At 36.7% G+C, this 17,312-nt stretch overlaps 1 protein-coding gene and 1 long non-coding RNA gene across 6 annotated transcripts in view; one reads left to right on the forward strand and one right to left on the reverse strand.

Annotated features, from left to right (window-relative positions):
- Nucleotides 1-12,936, forward strand: part of LOC126871144 (uncharacterized) — a 29,475-nt gene extending 16,539 nt beyond the window's left edge. For 3 of the 5 annotated variants that reach the window (XR_007691533.1, XR_007691536.1, XR_007691535.1), the window contains one exon: nucleotides 8,894-12,936. This is a non-coding gene — a long non-coding RNA (uncharacterized LOC126871144). The remainder of the gene's footprint in view (nucleotides 1-8,893) is intronic. The other 2 variants (XR_007691534.1, XR_007691537.1) reach the window with 2 other exon arrangements.
- Nucleotides 1-17,312, reverse strand: part of LOC126871133 (plexin domain-containing protein 2) — a 45,377-nt gene that overhangs the window by 27,382 nt on the left and 683 nt on the right. The gene's annotated exons all lie outside the window — the stretch shown is intronic.

A 17,312-nucleotide genomic window follows, 5' to 3' on the forward strand; every position in this document is an offset into this window, starting at 1 on the left:
TGTCGTTTAAATGGATACGAGGACTGTCCTATTGAAACGAGCCGCATACTGCAAACTATGAACATACAGACGATAGAAGTGACTCTATATATACGTATATAAATAGAGTTCCATTCGAATGCCATTCGGTAAACTCTTTTGGCACTAACGAGGTCGATGAAGCGATATGCCAACGTGTTCTACATGGACATCAACGACGTTGTGATTGCCAAGCGCGTATTAATTGACTGAGACCGTATAGCAATAAGTACGGTGAAACGAAAGTGAACGCGTCAAACGCTTTTTAACATCCGCACGAGTTAAAAAGATTTCTGAATATGTGACGCGTCCTAAACAGAGACTACAACCGTCGGCTATAAATTGAAAGATAATAATTAATAAATAAGAATAATAATTTTTATAATAATCCTTATAAAAGTTATTTCTTTATTTAACTTGTATTCGAGGAGGGAACACTTCAGGTGGCCCTCAGACGTGCGATATATATATATATATCGTAAATATTTCAAGATTCTCATCATCGTAGTACGTATAAGGGACACGTGCTACTCATACGAAAATAATTTTGAAAATCTTTTCGTCTGAATATTCGAACTTCTTGTGTGTGCGAATATATCTCTTCTTAGAAGCCACTCCCTAACTCATACTCTTTCCTTATTCGATTTCTTCGTTGATGCTAAAATGATGGCTGCACAAGTTTGCTTCTTACTCGACATCGTTGCACGAACGAGATGTATCGTCGATAAATATCGAACGTATGAGAAAAATTGTGATTTGTCGGTAAATATTGACGGTACGTATTGTCAATATCGTCAATATTTATTGACAAGCCGCAACGATATTGAGAATCTTGAAATATTGACGATATTATTGATGAGGTCTGAAAGTACCCTTAAAGGTCAACCGCTAATAACGAAGCAAAGGAAAAGAACGTCAGTGTTCGCTCGTGCTAAACAAATGATTGTTATATCATTCTCCTATTTACATTACAGTGGACGTTAAGAGTAATTTATTTTCAGTATGTTGAGTAATTTGTCGCTGGCGGAAAATGGAAAACGAGAAAGTATTCAACCCGTAGCTATACTTAAAATTCTGCTCACTGTTTGTTTCGATTTTATTCATGAAACGCTGACTTTTTTATGCACATAATATATTGTGCAAGCCTAAAAATGAAACAATACAAGAAACGTTGTTGAATAATTCGACAGAAAAATCGCGCGTCTTTTAACGCCCGACAAAAACAGGAAAAAAGAAACAGCCGTATATAATTAATACACACGTTTACTAAAGGCTGTTTGAAAAATATTCGTATCAATGCAGTTGAAAGGATGAGGGTGAACCACTGCTGAATGCAGCAGATTACGATCAACGTATCGGAATGTATGTCACGCATTCACGCATATAGAACGCGTAATCATTATCGGGAGCATGAACGTATGCATTCGTAGCCTTGATTTAACCTTCCATTTATGACCGTGTATTTTTATCGCTTGTTTTCTCTCGAGGCTGCTGTTCCCTTTCATCGGGATCACCGTAACAAATCGCAATTTATAAATATTTCATAAGTAACGAAGATACGAAAAAGAAAGAAAAAGGAAAAAAAAGGCAAGAAAGAATGTAGTGACTTACTAACCGAGTAATATGAATAAAGCAGTGACCGCCCACACGAAACGATTATGTATAATGTAACGAAACGTTCGATTTGAGAAGCGAACACCAAAAGTAAGACGCTCGTTCTACAGATTGAAGAAAGAAATAATACGAATGTTAAAAATCGCCAAAGAAGAGTTACCAAAGTACTTAGAAGGGAGGAAGAAGTGGAAGGACAGAAAAATATTAGCAAGACCAAAGCGAGGGAATACTGGAAAGAAGAGGGAGAAAAAAGACTCAGACTATGTAAAAGGAAAGAAGAAGACCCTCGGGTAATAGAAGAATGCGAAATAATGGGAGGACCAAGGGACAGAAGAGAGGGAAGACTGGAGGAGGACTAAGAGAGCTAAAAGCAATAATAGAGAAGAGAAGGGCAATACAAGATAGGGAGGAACGACAAGAAGGAAGCACAGCAAGGAGGTAAAAGCCCAAAATAGTTTTTAATTTTTAGAGATAGCAATAATTAAGGGAGTGCGATATAACAGAGTGGATAAGAGGGGAGGTAGATATATAAGAAGCGAAATAGGTAAAAGAGATGTAAAACCGAAAGCTCGTCCAAAGCCGAAAGGCACGAACTAAGCAATAATAAATAAAAATAAAAATAATACGAATGTTTGAAACATCGTTGGACAACGCGATCCGATCGTACATGAGTCTTATACTGATGTAACAGAAATCGATAGATATATCATGTACGAATTGTTACTTTTGGCACAGCTTAAGGACGAACAACTAGTTCGTTGAATCGATGCCTTTAATGAAATATAACCGAGCGAATCATTATGATTGCCAACGTTCTCGAAGAATCGAGTCAATAATCCATATCGAGGCTAACAGTAAGAACGTCGCTTATCTCGGTTGGTAGAAATTATCTCGTGAATTGTTTGACTCAGACTTACTTGCAGCTCCTGCTCGCAGACGATAAACGTACACAGTGGCGTCTGTGACGATGCTCGTTAATATTAATCATGACATTAACTACCTCGTTTCTTCTCGCTATGCTTTAATTAAACTTATTAAAACAACATTCTCTCTTTAATGATCATTTCCAATTTTTCTTTCGCCATCTTCGCATTTATATTCTTTGCATTTCTATTAAAATTGTATATATATATATGTATATATATACACATATATATGTCGAAGAAGAGTCAGGAACAGGGTTGTGGGCGTTTGATAGACCTCCCTTGGAGTTGGCCATCGTTGTGCTATAACGAAGATACGGCCTGGTACTACGAGTATCAACACTACCGATTCGACAATCAACAGCGGTGGTTGGACACTTGCGATGCTAGTGACGTTGGTCTTAGGTTCGATAACGAATCCGCGGTCAACGGGATGATAGATATACTTGCTCTAACTGAAACGTGTAATACTCACAGATCGTAAGGCGCTACTCTCTTCGTCGATGAGATCGCAAGGAAGAATGAATTTTCGTCCCAATGATGCCACAGAGGAAAACTATGATGGGGCGTGTCCAAAGGATTCGTCGAGTGTAGCCCTCGTTCCGAAAGTAAGGGAAATTGACGTCGCTGTCAATTGGTCAATTTGGGACACAGACTGCCTGTCCGTTTGAAAAATCTTAATTACCAAAAAAAATTCACATCACAGACAAAACAAAACAAAGCAACTCAAGGACAAACTCAAGAAATTCTATTGGCTCACTGGCCGACGCTCCAACCTAAGCACACAGAACAAAATTAGCCTCTACAAGACCGTAATAAAACCTGTCTGGACCTACGGAATCCAACTATGGGGAACAGAAAGTAACTCCAACGTTGAAATACTTCAACGCTTCCAATCGAAAACGCTAAGATCCCTAATTGACGCACCTTGGTATGTAACCAATGAAACAATACACCACGACCTCAAGATACCCACAGTCAAAGAGGAAATAGCAAAATATAGCGACAGATATATAGCAAAAGAGTCAACAAACACCGAAACCCCCTAATCACTGGACTAATTGATACGACGGACCAGATTCGCAGGCTGAAGAGGCACTACCCGCTATACCTAAACGCTAGATTCAATTAGTTATCTAAATTAAGTAATATTTACTTATTTATAATACTTACTTATAAATTATACTTATCTATAATAAGTATTAACTTATTATAAATAATCAGCCATGTCACTGCGCCACGCCAGAAAAATTACTGAAAATTCTCAACGCGAGAATTGATTGTAATTTTAATAAATAAATAAAAAAAAAAGTACCTCTATGGGTATTTCTTTTAACGAGGGTCATACTATCAGGTATGAGCCCAAGTTTATTATCACAAATCGTAAACGAGTAAAATCGGGCAGAATGGCGGCAAATTGTTTAATTACAACTGTAAACTTTAATTACAATTTTACGGATTTTCTCGAATTTCCAGAAGGAAGGCTCCGGTGTCCTTTCATCTCCGACATATATATATGTATGTTTCTACAGAAGTATAGGTATCCCCATAAAAGAAGGAAGAAAAAACAACAATAGAGAACGTCGACGTTTATCGAAGATAAGTAGGAGGAGACGCGATAGATAGAACGCATCGATTGAGTGATCTGTATGTGATGTTACGCATTTAAAGAAGGGAAAGAATGGCGCCACAGGACGATGAGCTTCCGTTGAGAGAAGCCCGAGAGTGTGGTTCGACAGCACACATTTTCTCAAGACGCTTCTTCTATCTAGAAGCAAACGAATACATATGATACATGCGTGAGTCGAGCCCTAAGTCGATCACCTTTCAGGTTGTACGTCCGATTTAAAGTGCAACGAACTCGAAACTGTCGGCGAACCACGGCGCAAACAGCAAAACTATATTTTATGTAACGTTAACTCTTTTCTTGCATAATTAATTTCTCCGATGATTTTTCTAACAGCCCCGATTTTAAAAGAAAAACGAAATCGTCGATTAAGCGGTTAAAACTTCTTGCCTTACCAACACGCGGATACGTTTTAGCGTGCGATAGATTCTAGTTACATAAATTTTTCATTTCATATTACGAAAGTGATATTTTAGAAAATTTTATCTAACATTTAACTACGCGACGCTGTCTATTTGTTGTACCGTTTCCTTTTGCTTGTCATGTCTTTATACTCGCAGTAAGTATTATTTAAAATTCTTGTAGATACCGCTTTCGGAATATAAAGTGAAAAATCTATCTGGCCGGAAACTTTTACATACCACGGTATATCATTGTCTCTACTGTATCTCGGTTTCTGCAGTCAAAGAGAATAAATTATAGTAGCAAATAGATCGAAATGGAACAGCACGGCGTAGAGCTTAACATAAAAGAGAAAGCTCTTATAGTTTAGTAAGAAACTTGCTGTCGTTGAAGAAAGATTAACGCGTACAATATGTACACATACAGAGTGTTTGCGTTATTAGTTGACAGCATTTTTCTCGTAAACGATAAATAGGAAAACATAAACGATAAGGAAAAAGATGAATGATTCGGAGCGAACTACATATTTACGATAGTATTTTTTTCGATAATACAAAATTCCATGTGCATTTTGCGGTTGCAGTATCTTTTTTAAATAAAAAAAAGGAAACCTTTCGTTCTTTTTGCCATACATCGAATAATCGCGAATACGTAACTCGCTTTGAACCACTCGTCTTTTCCTCTTTCGTTTTTTACCTCGTACACTCGTCTCTCGATTCACGCGGTAATTTTTATGCACGATCTTAATTTACGCGACCGGAAAATATATTTTCCTGCAAATTTGAATAGTAACAGGTGTATACAGTAATTTAACAATAACAGTATAATGCAGTAGCAATTAACATTGACGATGGAAGTGATGTCGAACTTCCGATTATTTCGAGCGACGAAGATGATACGTTTTTTTTTTTTTATTTATTTATTTAAATTTTACAATTTGTCCAGTAGGACATTTGGTAAAATATTATAGCGGTATACTAATATAACATGTGGGTGGCTACCCCCAGCGGGGTATCATCATCGTTGATGATACGTTTGTGCCGATTAAGAAGAAAGGGTTGATCGTTTCGAATTACAATAGCGATATTGACATCGAATAAAATTTACTTCTGTTCTCTGAAACGTCGTTATCTTTTCTATTAAGCTATTTGAGATAAATAGGTTATTTCCAAAACGTTTACTGCCAATTTTATTTCTCGCGTACTGCCAGACTCTATTTACGCGATTTTCATTCGCGTGAAACGAATCCACGTGGAACGGACACCTCGTGTAAATCGAGGGACGAGTTTACTTATCGTTTACCAGTAAAACGCTGGCAACTAGCATGCTGTACGCGTTTAGGAGATTGTTGACATGATTTGCACAAATACGTACCGCTACAAGATACGGTTAGTTGTGATGTAACGTGTCGATCGAGGTAGACTTTGTTCGCAGTTTTCTCATACCATTTTCTCATACCATTACGTTGAATCAATTCTTTTCTGTCCAACCAAAAATTACGTACTACGTATAATAGAAACAGCGACAAGTATCTATCCTGTACTCGTAGTATCATCGAACATTTTTCTAATTACCCAGCGAGCGATCTATCGATTTAGTTTGTATTTAATTATGCATGAAACGGGGCCAACGTCGAAGTACGTAGTCACAACAAACGTAACGCGCTCGTGGGATTGCGACAGGGACGATTAAGTCCGATACTTAACACCACACTTATCCACAATGTGTTTGACCTATTATTTGTACTGGTATATTGAGGCGACGAGTGTGCAAGACATGGTCCAATTAAGTATAATCAGCAGGGTCATCCGCAAAAGGAAGACTCAATGACCGTATAAAATGGGGTACGTGGGTGTTTCACTCGGATGCTGCACCCTCCTCGAAATTTCTCCTTGGCCGTGCGTGCCATCCACTTTACTACTTCTCTCGTTTTCTTTTTTTTTTTTTTTTTTTATTTATTTATTAAAATTACAATCGATTCTCGCGTTGAGAATTTTCAGTAATTTTCCTGGCGTGGCGCAGTGACATGGCTGATTATTTATAATAAGTTAGTACTTATTATAGATAAGTATAATTTATAAGTAAGTGTTATAAATAAGTGAATATTACTTAATTTAGATAACTAATTGAATCTAGCGTTTAGGTCTAGCGGGTAGTGCCTCTTCAGCCTGCGAATCTGGTTCGTCATATCAAGTAGTCCAGTGATTAGGGGGTTTCTCTTCTCTCGTTAACACTAGCGTTTGTTTCTGCTACGTCGCGCTATCTTTCAATTTATCTAACAGCGAGTGTTTCTTTTTGATTTTCCCTGACCGTATTCCCAACGTTATACTTCCTAGTTTAAACCTTGAACTATGTCAAAGAGTCGAAAGAGTTGCGAGTCTCCGAATTTCGAAATCTACCGGGTGTGCTATATCATCTTCGTAGAGAAAGATCATTCGTGCGCGATTCGACGCGACAAAAGCTTAGCAGACGTTCAACGACGGAGGAAAAAGTGAGACAAGCGTACGAACGAATGCCCGGAGGTAGCGGCATGCGGCGAAGGTATAGATTTACCGAAGGAAGCAGCTTAAAAGACCGTCTGTTGCGGGTATTCGTAACGTTCGTTGCACCGATCGCCGGGGAACACGATATAGGATTATGTCGTGTTACAGGCGTATTGAACGCGATATACGTCGCAGAAACCGGATACGTGTGGCCGCGTGTACGCATCTTCGTGTTCGCTTCGTGAATACGTTGTTACGCTACTTGTTCTTTGCGCTGCCAATGGCGAAAAAAGACGATAAGACGCACACGTGCTGCCCGGTACTCTCAGCTCTCGGTATTCTCCAGTCTTCCTTCTTCTCTCTCTTTCTCTCCTTCGTTTTTTTACTTTTTATTTCCAACTGAATACACGTAATGGCTCGCAAAAGTATTTGAACACCTATGGAAACTTCTTACCATTATGTTATGCGTGTTACGCAAGACATCTTGAAATTTGGTTAATATCGTAATGGCACTTGACTGCGATCAGGTGTATTGGTATTTGAAACGAATCTGAAGATATACAGGGTGGTTGGTAACTCATGGTACAAACGGAGAGGGGGTGATTCTACGCGAAAAAAGAAGTCGAAAATATGGAATAAAAATTTAAAAATTTAAAATTTGAAAATTTAAAATTTGAAAATTTAAAATTTGAAAATTTAAAATTTGAAAATTTAAAATTTGAAAATTTAAAATTTGAAAATTTAAAATTTGAAAATTTAAAAATTTGAAAATTTAAAAATTCAAAAATTTAAAATTTGAAAATTTAAAATTTGAAAATTTAAAAATTTAAAAATTTAAAATTTGAAAATTTAAAATTTGAAAATTTAAAAATTTAAAAATTTAAAATTTGAAAATTTAAAATTTAAAAATTTAAAAATTTAAAATTTGAAATTTGAAAATTTAAAATTTGAAAATTTAAAAATTTAAAATTTGAAAATTTAAAATTTGAAAATTTAAAAATTTAAAAATTTAAAATTTGAAAATTTAAAATTTAAAAATTTAAAAATTAAAAATTTGAAATTTGAAAATTTAAAAATTTGAAAATTTAAAATTTGAAAATTTAAAAATTTAAAAATTAAAAAAATAACGTCAATCGAGACAACGATCTACAGTGAGATCCGTTACAACGAGACACGATAAAGTGCACGCGTACCGAGCGAAAATTCAAAGTCGATTTTCTCGAAAACAAAGCCTCGAAAAATTTGTATTCTATATTTTCGACTTCTTTTTTCGCGTAGAATCACCCCCTCTCCGCTTGTACCACCAGTTACCAACCACCCTGTATATATAGAGATAGTTGAGGATATTCACTAGAAACATAAGTGTATTACGCAGAGATGAGCAAAAGTATTTGAACAGTTAGTGTTAATAATGTTAGTAAACCGTATAGTTGGAACGAGGAATCATACAATGGCTCGCGAAAGTGTCTCGACGCTTACAGAGATTACTCATGAATATATTATTCGTGTGGAAGAGAGGATTTAGAAATTCCATTAACGCTACAGTGAAACAATTATTACGATGATGGTATCGAGCAAATTGAACATATTATAAGTTACAAGATGTTATAAGATATTTATCGCAAGCGTATTGCACTTCGCAGAGATAATTTCACCGAGGTATTCGAACAGTTTTCATTTGATCCTTCATTGTATTAATAAGTTAATTAGACATTGTATTAAGTATTAATAAGTTACAATACTTATGGCCACGTCTTTCACGCTAATTATATGTTCGTTGTAAATGACCTGTAACACGTATGTAATATTTATAATTTTCGTTTCAGATTTTATCAGCGTAATCAGGAGAGCCGTGTATCGTTACAGCGCAGATAAAGTTTCAGTAACAGGTAAAGCGTACTCATATTCGCAAGCGTTTTCCGCGATAAGAGTTCAAATACTTTCGCGCGTCACTGCGTATCTCTTCACGTTTGAATCCATTTTTTCCCTCCGTCGATAGCAGTTTTAAGTTCTAGCCTGTGATTCGCACTCGTTCGAACGTTGCATGTTCGATAAAAGATAGGGAAAACATTCTGCAATTATAGCCGACATCTGCAAATTCTCCCCGCATTCCGCAAATCATCAACTATCTCTGTGGTTAATTAAAACGGCAGATAAGAAATAATTATTTATTGTTGAAGTGGTCACCACTTGTAAGAAAACTCTACATCTGGTTTTTTTCTTTTTTTTTTTCTTTCTCAACGCGAGAATTGATTGTAATTTTAATAAATAAAATAAAAAAAAAAATCTGGTCTTTTTAGTTTTCTCAAGCACCGAAGCCATCGACAGCGCGTAGACAAAAGACTGCGACGAAGTCAGACCATAAACAGTAGACAGGCGACGTTGGCTTCGGGGTTTTCAGTTATTGGGTGACACAGCTAGCGTGCGGATCTGGACCAGCTCAAATTGTATTCTTACTTATAATTACACTTCTATTTAAATATATTTTCTGCCTTACAATTTATCCACGAGTTTTCTCTGTTTACACATCGAATAACCTCAACAGGTCATGGGCCCAGAGCTGTAAATTGCAAGGCAGCAACGTGAAGCGGATAAATTGTTAAAGTGTTGCGCTTAGTAAAGTAAAGGATAGTGCTAAAATGGAGTCAGCAAGTGCGAAGATCGAGATGTTACGTGGCGAAGAAAATTGGCTCCAGTGGCGTTTTGTTATGCGTATCCACTTTTGGAGGAAGATGACGACCTGATCAACGTGTGTGAAGGGAATCTGTGTCGTCCAGGTAACAGCGCGGAGAAAGAAATCGCTCGTGAAAGATTTTTGAAGGCAGATCGGTTAGCGAGAAAATTAATCGTGACTTCAGTAGGAGGGAAACCGTTGGATCTTCTTTTATGTTGCACAACGGCATATGAAATGTGGAAAAGGTTGAATACAGTATATGACATGAAGTCGAATGAGAATCTAAATATGTTCCAGAAGCAGTTCTTCGATTTTAAATGGGAAGAATCTGTAAATCTGTAAATCATCAACTATCTCTGTGGTTAATTAAAACGGCAGATAAAAAATAACTATTTATTGTTGAAGTGGTCACCACTTGTAAGAAAACTCTACATCTGCTCTTTTTAGTTTTCTCAAGCACCGAAGCCATCGACAGCGCATAGACAAAAGACTGCGACGAAGTCAGACTATAAACAGTAGACAGGCGACTTTGGCTTCGGGGTTTTCAGTTATTGGGTGACACAGCTAGCGTGCGGATCTGGACCAGCTCAAATTGTATTCTTACTTATAATTACACTTCTATTTAAATATATTTTCTGCCTTACAATTTATCCACGAGTTTTCTCTGTTTACACATCGAATAACCTCAACATTTATAATTCCACTGAGTACAGTTTTTGGAGATATTTGGTCCCAAACGTTCTACGATTCTGATAATCAGACCGCGGTTTCCTTGTGTGCACTTCTAGGAAATCTGAAACTGCGACAATGCGCAGAATGGCACGTAACGTAGAAATAAAAATGGAAAAATATATAAAATATTCAAACTACGGTACTACTTATCATAACTAGATTGCAAATACGATTAATACGATTAAACAAATGGAACGTAAATTAGAAATTTTCTACTGGATATTAGGAGAAGTACGCTTACTTTCGACGTATTATTCTACCATAAATTTCCCATAATAGCGTAAACATTCCCAGATAATATTTTGCGAGTAAAATGATTCTTCCATTGGATTCCATTTTTTTAATTATATCCGTAAAAATAGGAATTTGCATAATTATCCGCAATCCGACTGGTAACGATAATTCCAATTTTAACATGTTCCAGGTGTGCCTAAAATTCGTCGAAGAGATGTTCTCCAAGTTCCCAGCACCATACGAACGTCTCTCATACCAAAGCGTAGTTCTCAAACAGTACGTATAACGTCGATACAATATCGAAAAATTTAAATACTGACGATAATATCGACCTGTCTGAATGCTCAGTAAAGATCGCTCTTAAAAGTTACGCCAAACGCGACAAGCACGAAACAAAGTCGAAACAGGAAATTTATTATTTCAGATGGGTTTCTCCGAATGTGATGGCACGCAGCCAAACGGGTGCAAAGGACGTTTACGTTTGGCAGGAGTAACAAAAGGAAGAAACATATCCTGCTAAAAGCCATAATTTAACCAGGTAGTAGCGCATAGACAAACGAGCAAGCAGGCTCGAAAATACGTACAATTTCATACACTTGTCCGATAAAAAAACGTTTAATCTGATTTGCGTATCGTTCTATCGCGCAATCATAGAAACGTTTCGTTAGAGAACTAACGCTATAAAAATTCTTGTTCAGGCAAGAAATCGTTGCTGTTGGCAGTTTGAAAATGCAAATTGTCGTGCAAGTGTTCGATTTCTTGCACACCTTTGACCGCTGCGTTGCAACGTGTCGATTCGTTGCGTCCATCTTTTTCCAACCTCTCGCAAAATGTACTGCGATTGCGCAATGTGTACGAACTGCGAAAAGAAGTTCTTACGACGCATGCGCGTACTTTTGCGCGCGTGAGGAATTAATTATGAACAAATTATAAATCGTTCATTGAAATCGAAAGAAGTTAACAAGTGTTCGAACTGCGCTTGTTTATGCCTAATAAGTAGTTTAGTCTGAATATTTTATGCGTCGTATGCTCGCATATTGCGTGCTGTCTATAGGTTTTTACGCTTATAAATTTTTCATAAATGCAATAAACACTCGGGATAATCGTCTGTTTAAACATCTATCGATAAGAATTTATTCGCGATCTAATAAATTCAGTTATCGCATTGCGATACTTAAAAGTGGAACGTTTTTCTATAGAATGAATATAAAGTAGGCTCGAACAGATAAGGTAAATGCTTGAACAGATTTAACAAGAATAGAAAATGGCTTTTTGCTCGATATGCAATACGAAAATATTGATGATACGTATGGTAGGGGCGTTATATACAGGGTGGTTGGTAACTGGTGGTACAAGCGGAAAGGGGGTGATTCTACGCGAAAAAGAAGTCGAAAATATAGAATAAAAATTTTTTTTTTTTTTTACTTTTTCCATCGAGACAACGATCCACAGTGAGATTCGTTATAACGTACCGCACGCGTACCGAGCGAAAATTCAAAGTCGATTTTCTCGAAAACAAAGCCTCGAACGAAAAATTTTTATTCCATATTTTCGACTTCTTTTTTCGCGTAGAATCACCCCCTTTTCGCTTGTACCACCAATTGCCAACCACCCTGTATATAAACAAATTAATTCTACGCATTGATTCCTGCTTGAAATTTGTTTTTTTTTTTTTTTTTTTTTTGTTTAATGAATATTACAATATCGCTCGAGCGAATAATACAGCGAAATATGGGGTCCGATGTATTGTCACGAGGTCAAAATGTTTTCTATTTTTAGTTGGAACGTGACGCAAATAACGCAAGCGTCGATCCGAAGAACTAATTCGAGAGGAACGTTGAACTTTCCGTGCTGTAAGAAATCTAACAGCAGATATGATTCACGGATAATTTATCTAATATCTGTGTGTGTTATAGTTGTGCAAACGTTACAATGAAAATGCAAACGAGTATTGTGAACTCCCGCGATCGGCCAAGATAGGGAACATTTCTAGCAAAACAACGTATTATGCATGAAATTAGGGAAGCACCAAAATTATTTTGCGGCAAAGTTATTGTTACTGAATTATTTTTTTCTTCTTTTTTTTAACAATGGCAAACATTAATCGTACTTACGATTCGATCGGAATATGAAGAATTCAACGATATAAATTAACTGAAATAGATTAGAGAATGGAAGCTTGCATCAAATGCAGCGTTGATCCTCTGTCAAATACTTAAGAATTAAACACACTGTCAGGCCACAAATATTTACATCCAAATTTCACGTCGAGGTTCGATTACACGGTTAGAACAAACTTCAACGAAATGTTTATTTTGCCAAGTAATCTGCGCTTTCGTGGAATACCATTGAAAATACAAACCGCGAGAAAGTACAACGGTTAGGCTGTAAAAACGTGCAAATATCGCGTGTATCGTGTGAGAGTTGGTGGTGCGATAATTTCGTATCGCTCAGGTTTATGTAAACATATCTCTGATGAAGTATCATTGATAAGTGAAGTAAACATTCAGCACGAGAATACGAGCAAGTGGTATGAAAACATCGTAAATGCATATCGTATGTTTGAAATGCTACGTAAATATGATTTGGCATTAAGTAAGAATATATCACGGAGGGATATATAATGGAATATATCGCGGAAGAATAATACTAGCCGTAAAACTGTATCATACTTAGACACGTATGTTTACCAAAACGTATGGAAAATTGTGAAAGCAATTTTAAAATAACAACTCGACTCTTCGGTCGAATCACGCTCTTTCGAAACCGTTTAAAAACTCGCGGAAACCTTCGAGATACGCTGTAGTAGAACCGTGGAACAACAGTATACAACTCTGCCACTGTCGCTGAATTGTTTCTTTAACCTTGAAACGAACGTGGTGCATTGGTGCGTGCAGCCAATCGGGACAAAAATCAAAAGAGCGAGAGGAGACGAAGCTTGGAAAGCGCAATCCCGCTTTTCCTCCGCTGAGAGGATCGCTCGCGTTTCGCAGTCCTTTGTGCCGCTAATTTCGACTTGTTTCACGCGAGTGCCCACTCTCGTCACGCCTTCTCTACCGCTTCGTTCCGATCGAGGACCGAGTCGTCGATTGTCGCCGTGAAAACCACTCGAAACGAGCTATACACACTGCTACCGGCACTCGTACAAGCACCCTTTTTGTTCGAAACGAGAGTTCCGAGAAGGGGCCTTCGAGAATCGGGCCACAGGAAAAAATAATGGAATCGATGGGGCAATCGCGCTAACCAATACCATCGCCATGCGATCGTGTATCACAAACGTGTGAACCTATACGATTCTTGGTGCTTTACGAAATAGATTCGTCACGATTCTCGGCTCTCTATCTCGTGTAATTCCCTCCTTCGTTAAAACGTTCTATCTTCTGTTTTTTTAACATCTTTTTTTTTTTTTTTTTTTTAATTTCAAGATACATGGAAATATTTGAAGTTTCTGTAATTCATTATCGGTAGATATAATATAGCGTAATATAATATCGGATATGAAGCCCTTATCGAAAGGTAATTTTCCGATCCCTGCAAAATGTATACGCTATATCCAAGTAATCTTGCCAATGGATGATTAATGTAAGAACGGAACATTTCCTACGATTTGGTTGACATTTACTCAAATCGATATCTAAAGGTTAACCTACGTATATATTGACTGTAGCGTACAGTCGTATTACAATCACGCATTGCGGTTTCATTCTTTCATTGAACTTTCCTACTGCTAACAATAAGGAGTACGAAGCCTTAACTTTGTTCGAACGAGGCCGCCGCGTTAGTTGCATCCTGGAAGCCCAACATCAACTGCTCAAATATTCCTGCAATTTTTTACTCTCATGCTCGTTAGTCGAGCGATCTGAAACGCTTTACCAATGTAAACTGGCTGCTTCATTTGACTTGAAACGTGCTCCCAAGTTTGAAGTAAAATCGAGTTGGTTCCTTGATTTGAAAGGAATTCAATTATTATTTTTTTTTTATATTACTATGTAACGGAAGTAGATTGTTTATAAAACTAGTATGAATTATCTTCATGGTATATTGAGACTGAATTGTAAGGTAATCAACTTCGTTTATTGTTACATAACGAAAATAAATTATTCATGACAGTAGTTAAACAGTGATTAACTCACAACACGCTGGTTACAGAATAGTCTATTGATTCTTTCAAGGACTTTTTCATACTTGCAATTTTACCGAGCGAGAGTTTAACGTAAACGAGATCAAACAGCTAATGGCATTTTAATGCGTTATTCGATAACAGAGAAAAAGAAAATAACGCGTTGATTCATGCTTGCAGCTACGACTTTACGTATAGGTTATGAATATATCTAGGAACGGTAACGAAACAAGTGAGAGGAAAGGAAGTAAATGAAACACAGAGTGAGATAAGTCCTTGGCCATCTGTTGCGTAATAGTTATGCGCATTAAATGTTGCGTGGCAAAATTTGCAACAATTAACTCGTATATGAAGAATATTATGTTTCTCGATATAACCAAATGAAGTACGTTGCCAAAATTAATGACGCGTAAAAATATAAACTTACAAAATTGCTCGTACAGAAAAATCGTATTCGCATTCTACGCAGAAATATTTTTTATATGTCTATTGCGTCATTTATTAGCAAATATTATCTTTTCTGCGTAATTTCAATAATTATAATAATTATAACCTATCGGACATTTCTCTGTTGAACATTGCTAGGTTAATAAGTATATCGCTGGCGTATTTAAAATGTTCCGCAAAAATTGTACGGCAATGTCGATTTGTATGCAAAAGAAATGATGGTAAACAAAAATGAAAATTATATTGCTGACGTATTTAAAATATTAATACGTCTATCTTAAAAGTAGTGTAGCAATGTTCAACTGTAGTAGAAAAAAAGAATGGGTGAAACCTGCGTATACGTAAATAATACGTATGGATGATACGTATTAAAACGGCAAGAAGAGAGACTCGATTTAAATAGATTAAACGTTAAATAAAAATAAAATACGGTATCTCCGTTACATCGCACTAACGGAGTAATAAACAAAAAGAAATATACCACACAACGTTTCACCATGGCGCGCGTAGATAAAACAGTGGTGGCCCTGTGGCCATTGTGGCAGGTTCGCATGAGCAGCGACATTCCACAAAATTCTGAACAGAATCGACTGTGCGGGAGAAATCTAAAGAGACACAACGAACCTTGATAACCTTTCGATCTGTCATTTCAGAAATTTCAACCATCGTCCAATCCGTGCACGGAAAAAGATTACGACGCACGTGTTTTTTTTTTAATTTTTTTTCTCCTTCTCTCCCTGACTCGCTTTTTCTTCGACGCAACAGCAAGGTTAGAAAACTTAACTTCTCTGTTAAACGTGAATGACTACATCTAATTATTATTACTATTACTATTATTATTATTATTAGACTGCGCGCAAGTTTATGTAAATTAATATTTTTATGATTACAATTAAAGGACTAGAGCCTAAGCAGCTGCTAAAAGACCGCGTTACTTTCAATATTTTCTATACTTTTATATCGTTCTAGATATTTTTTCGCCGTTAAACTTCCTATAAATGTATAAATATCCATAGATGAATTATTATTGTTAAATCTAAAACTTGGTTCCGCCTCTCAAATATCTTGTCATGTCGTGGAAGTTTTCATGAAGCGTTCTGTATTGCACGTATATTATACGTTACTGTTACAATAGAAAATTACAAAGCACTTAGCGAAAAATTCCGCGAAACCATAGAAGTAATTTTGTTTTCCTAATAGTAAGCGAGATAAACGTGTATGTATAACGAGAAAGGTTAACGACTCCAAAAAAATTGCCGTCACGATCGATAGAACGAACGGGATCGAATAACATAAACAGGACAAAACAAAGCATATTACTGGTTGTCGTCGATCGCGTTATCGTTTCAAGCAGACTTCCATCAATTGCAGAAATCCTTCTAATTAATATACATATAGAAATAGATATTTCCTTTTATCTATTGTATGTCAAGGCTATGTAATTACATAATTGCAACGATAACATATCACCGCATTGCAATCTTGCTAATGAGGATGGTATTAATCATCAGATTCTCAGATACGAACAAGCAAGAAGTTGTCGAATGAAAAGAGAGAAAGGGAAATTTATTTAAGAATGAAGGAGGATATTTTTTTTTTGTAAAAAAAATAATGGATTAATCGCTTCTTAAGTAAGAGTAAAAATATGTATAATTAACGAATGCGGTTAGACTCGACGAACGAGAGTTTCGTTACCACGACCGAAACCATGTAACAGAAAGGACGAAGACGAGGGAAGTTGTTTCTTTAAAGGGGACAGTCACGCTACAAGTGAAATTGCGTAGTAGCACGCGTAGGAAGAACCGTACGTCCGTTTTCTCGTTCGTACCATCGACGAGAAGAAATGTTTCTTTCCTCTTTCTCTCTTTTTCTCAATTGTTCTTCTTATCTGGTTCCTGAGGTAGATAATCTGCGAAGCGTCTTTCCTAGCTACGAAGCGATTTCTTTTCCCGACCGTGGAGAAACATCCTCTCTTTCTCGGCTCGCACACGAGAAAGAGAAGAAAGCATAGGAGGTGCAACAAGTTGAAAAGACTCAC

The sequence above is a fragment of the Bombus huntii genome, chromosome 11, assembly GCF_024542735.1.
Source record: "Bombus huntii isolate Logan2020A chromosome 11, iyBomHunt1.1, whole genome shotgun sequence".
NCBI classification, from domain to species: domain Eukaryota; kingdom Metazoa; phylum Arthropoda; class Insecta; order Hymenoptera; family Apidae; genus Bombus; species Bombus huntii.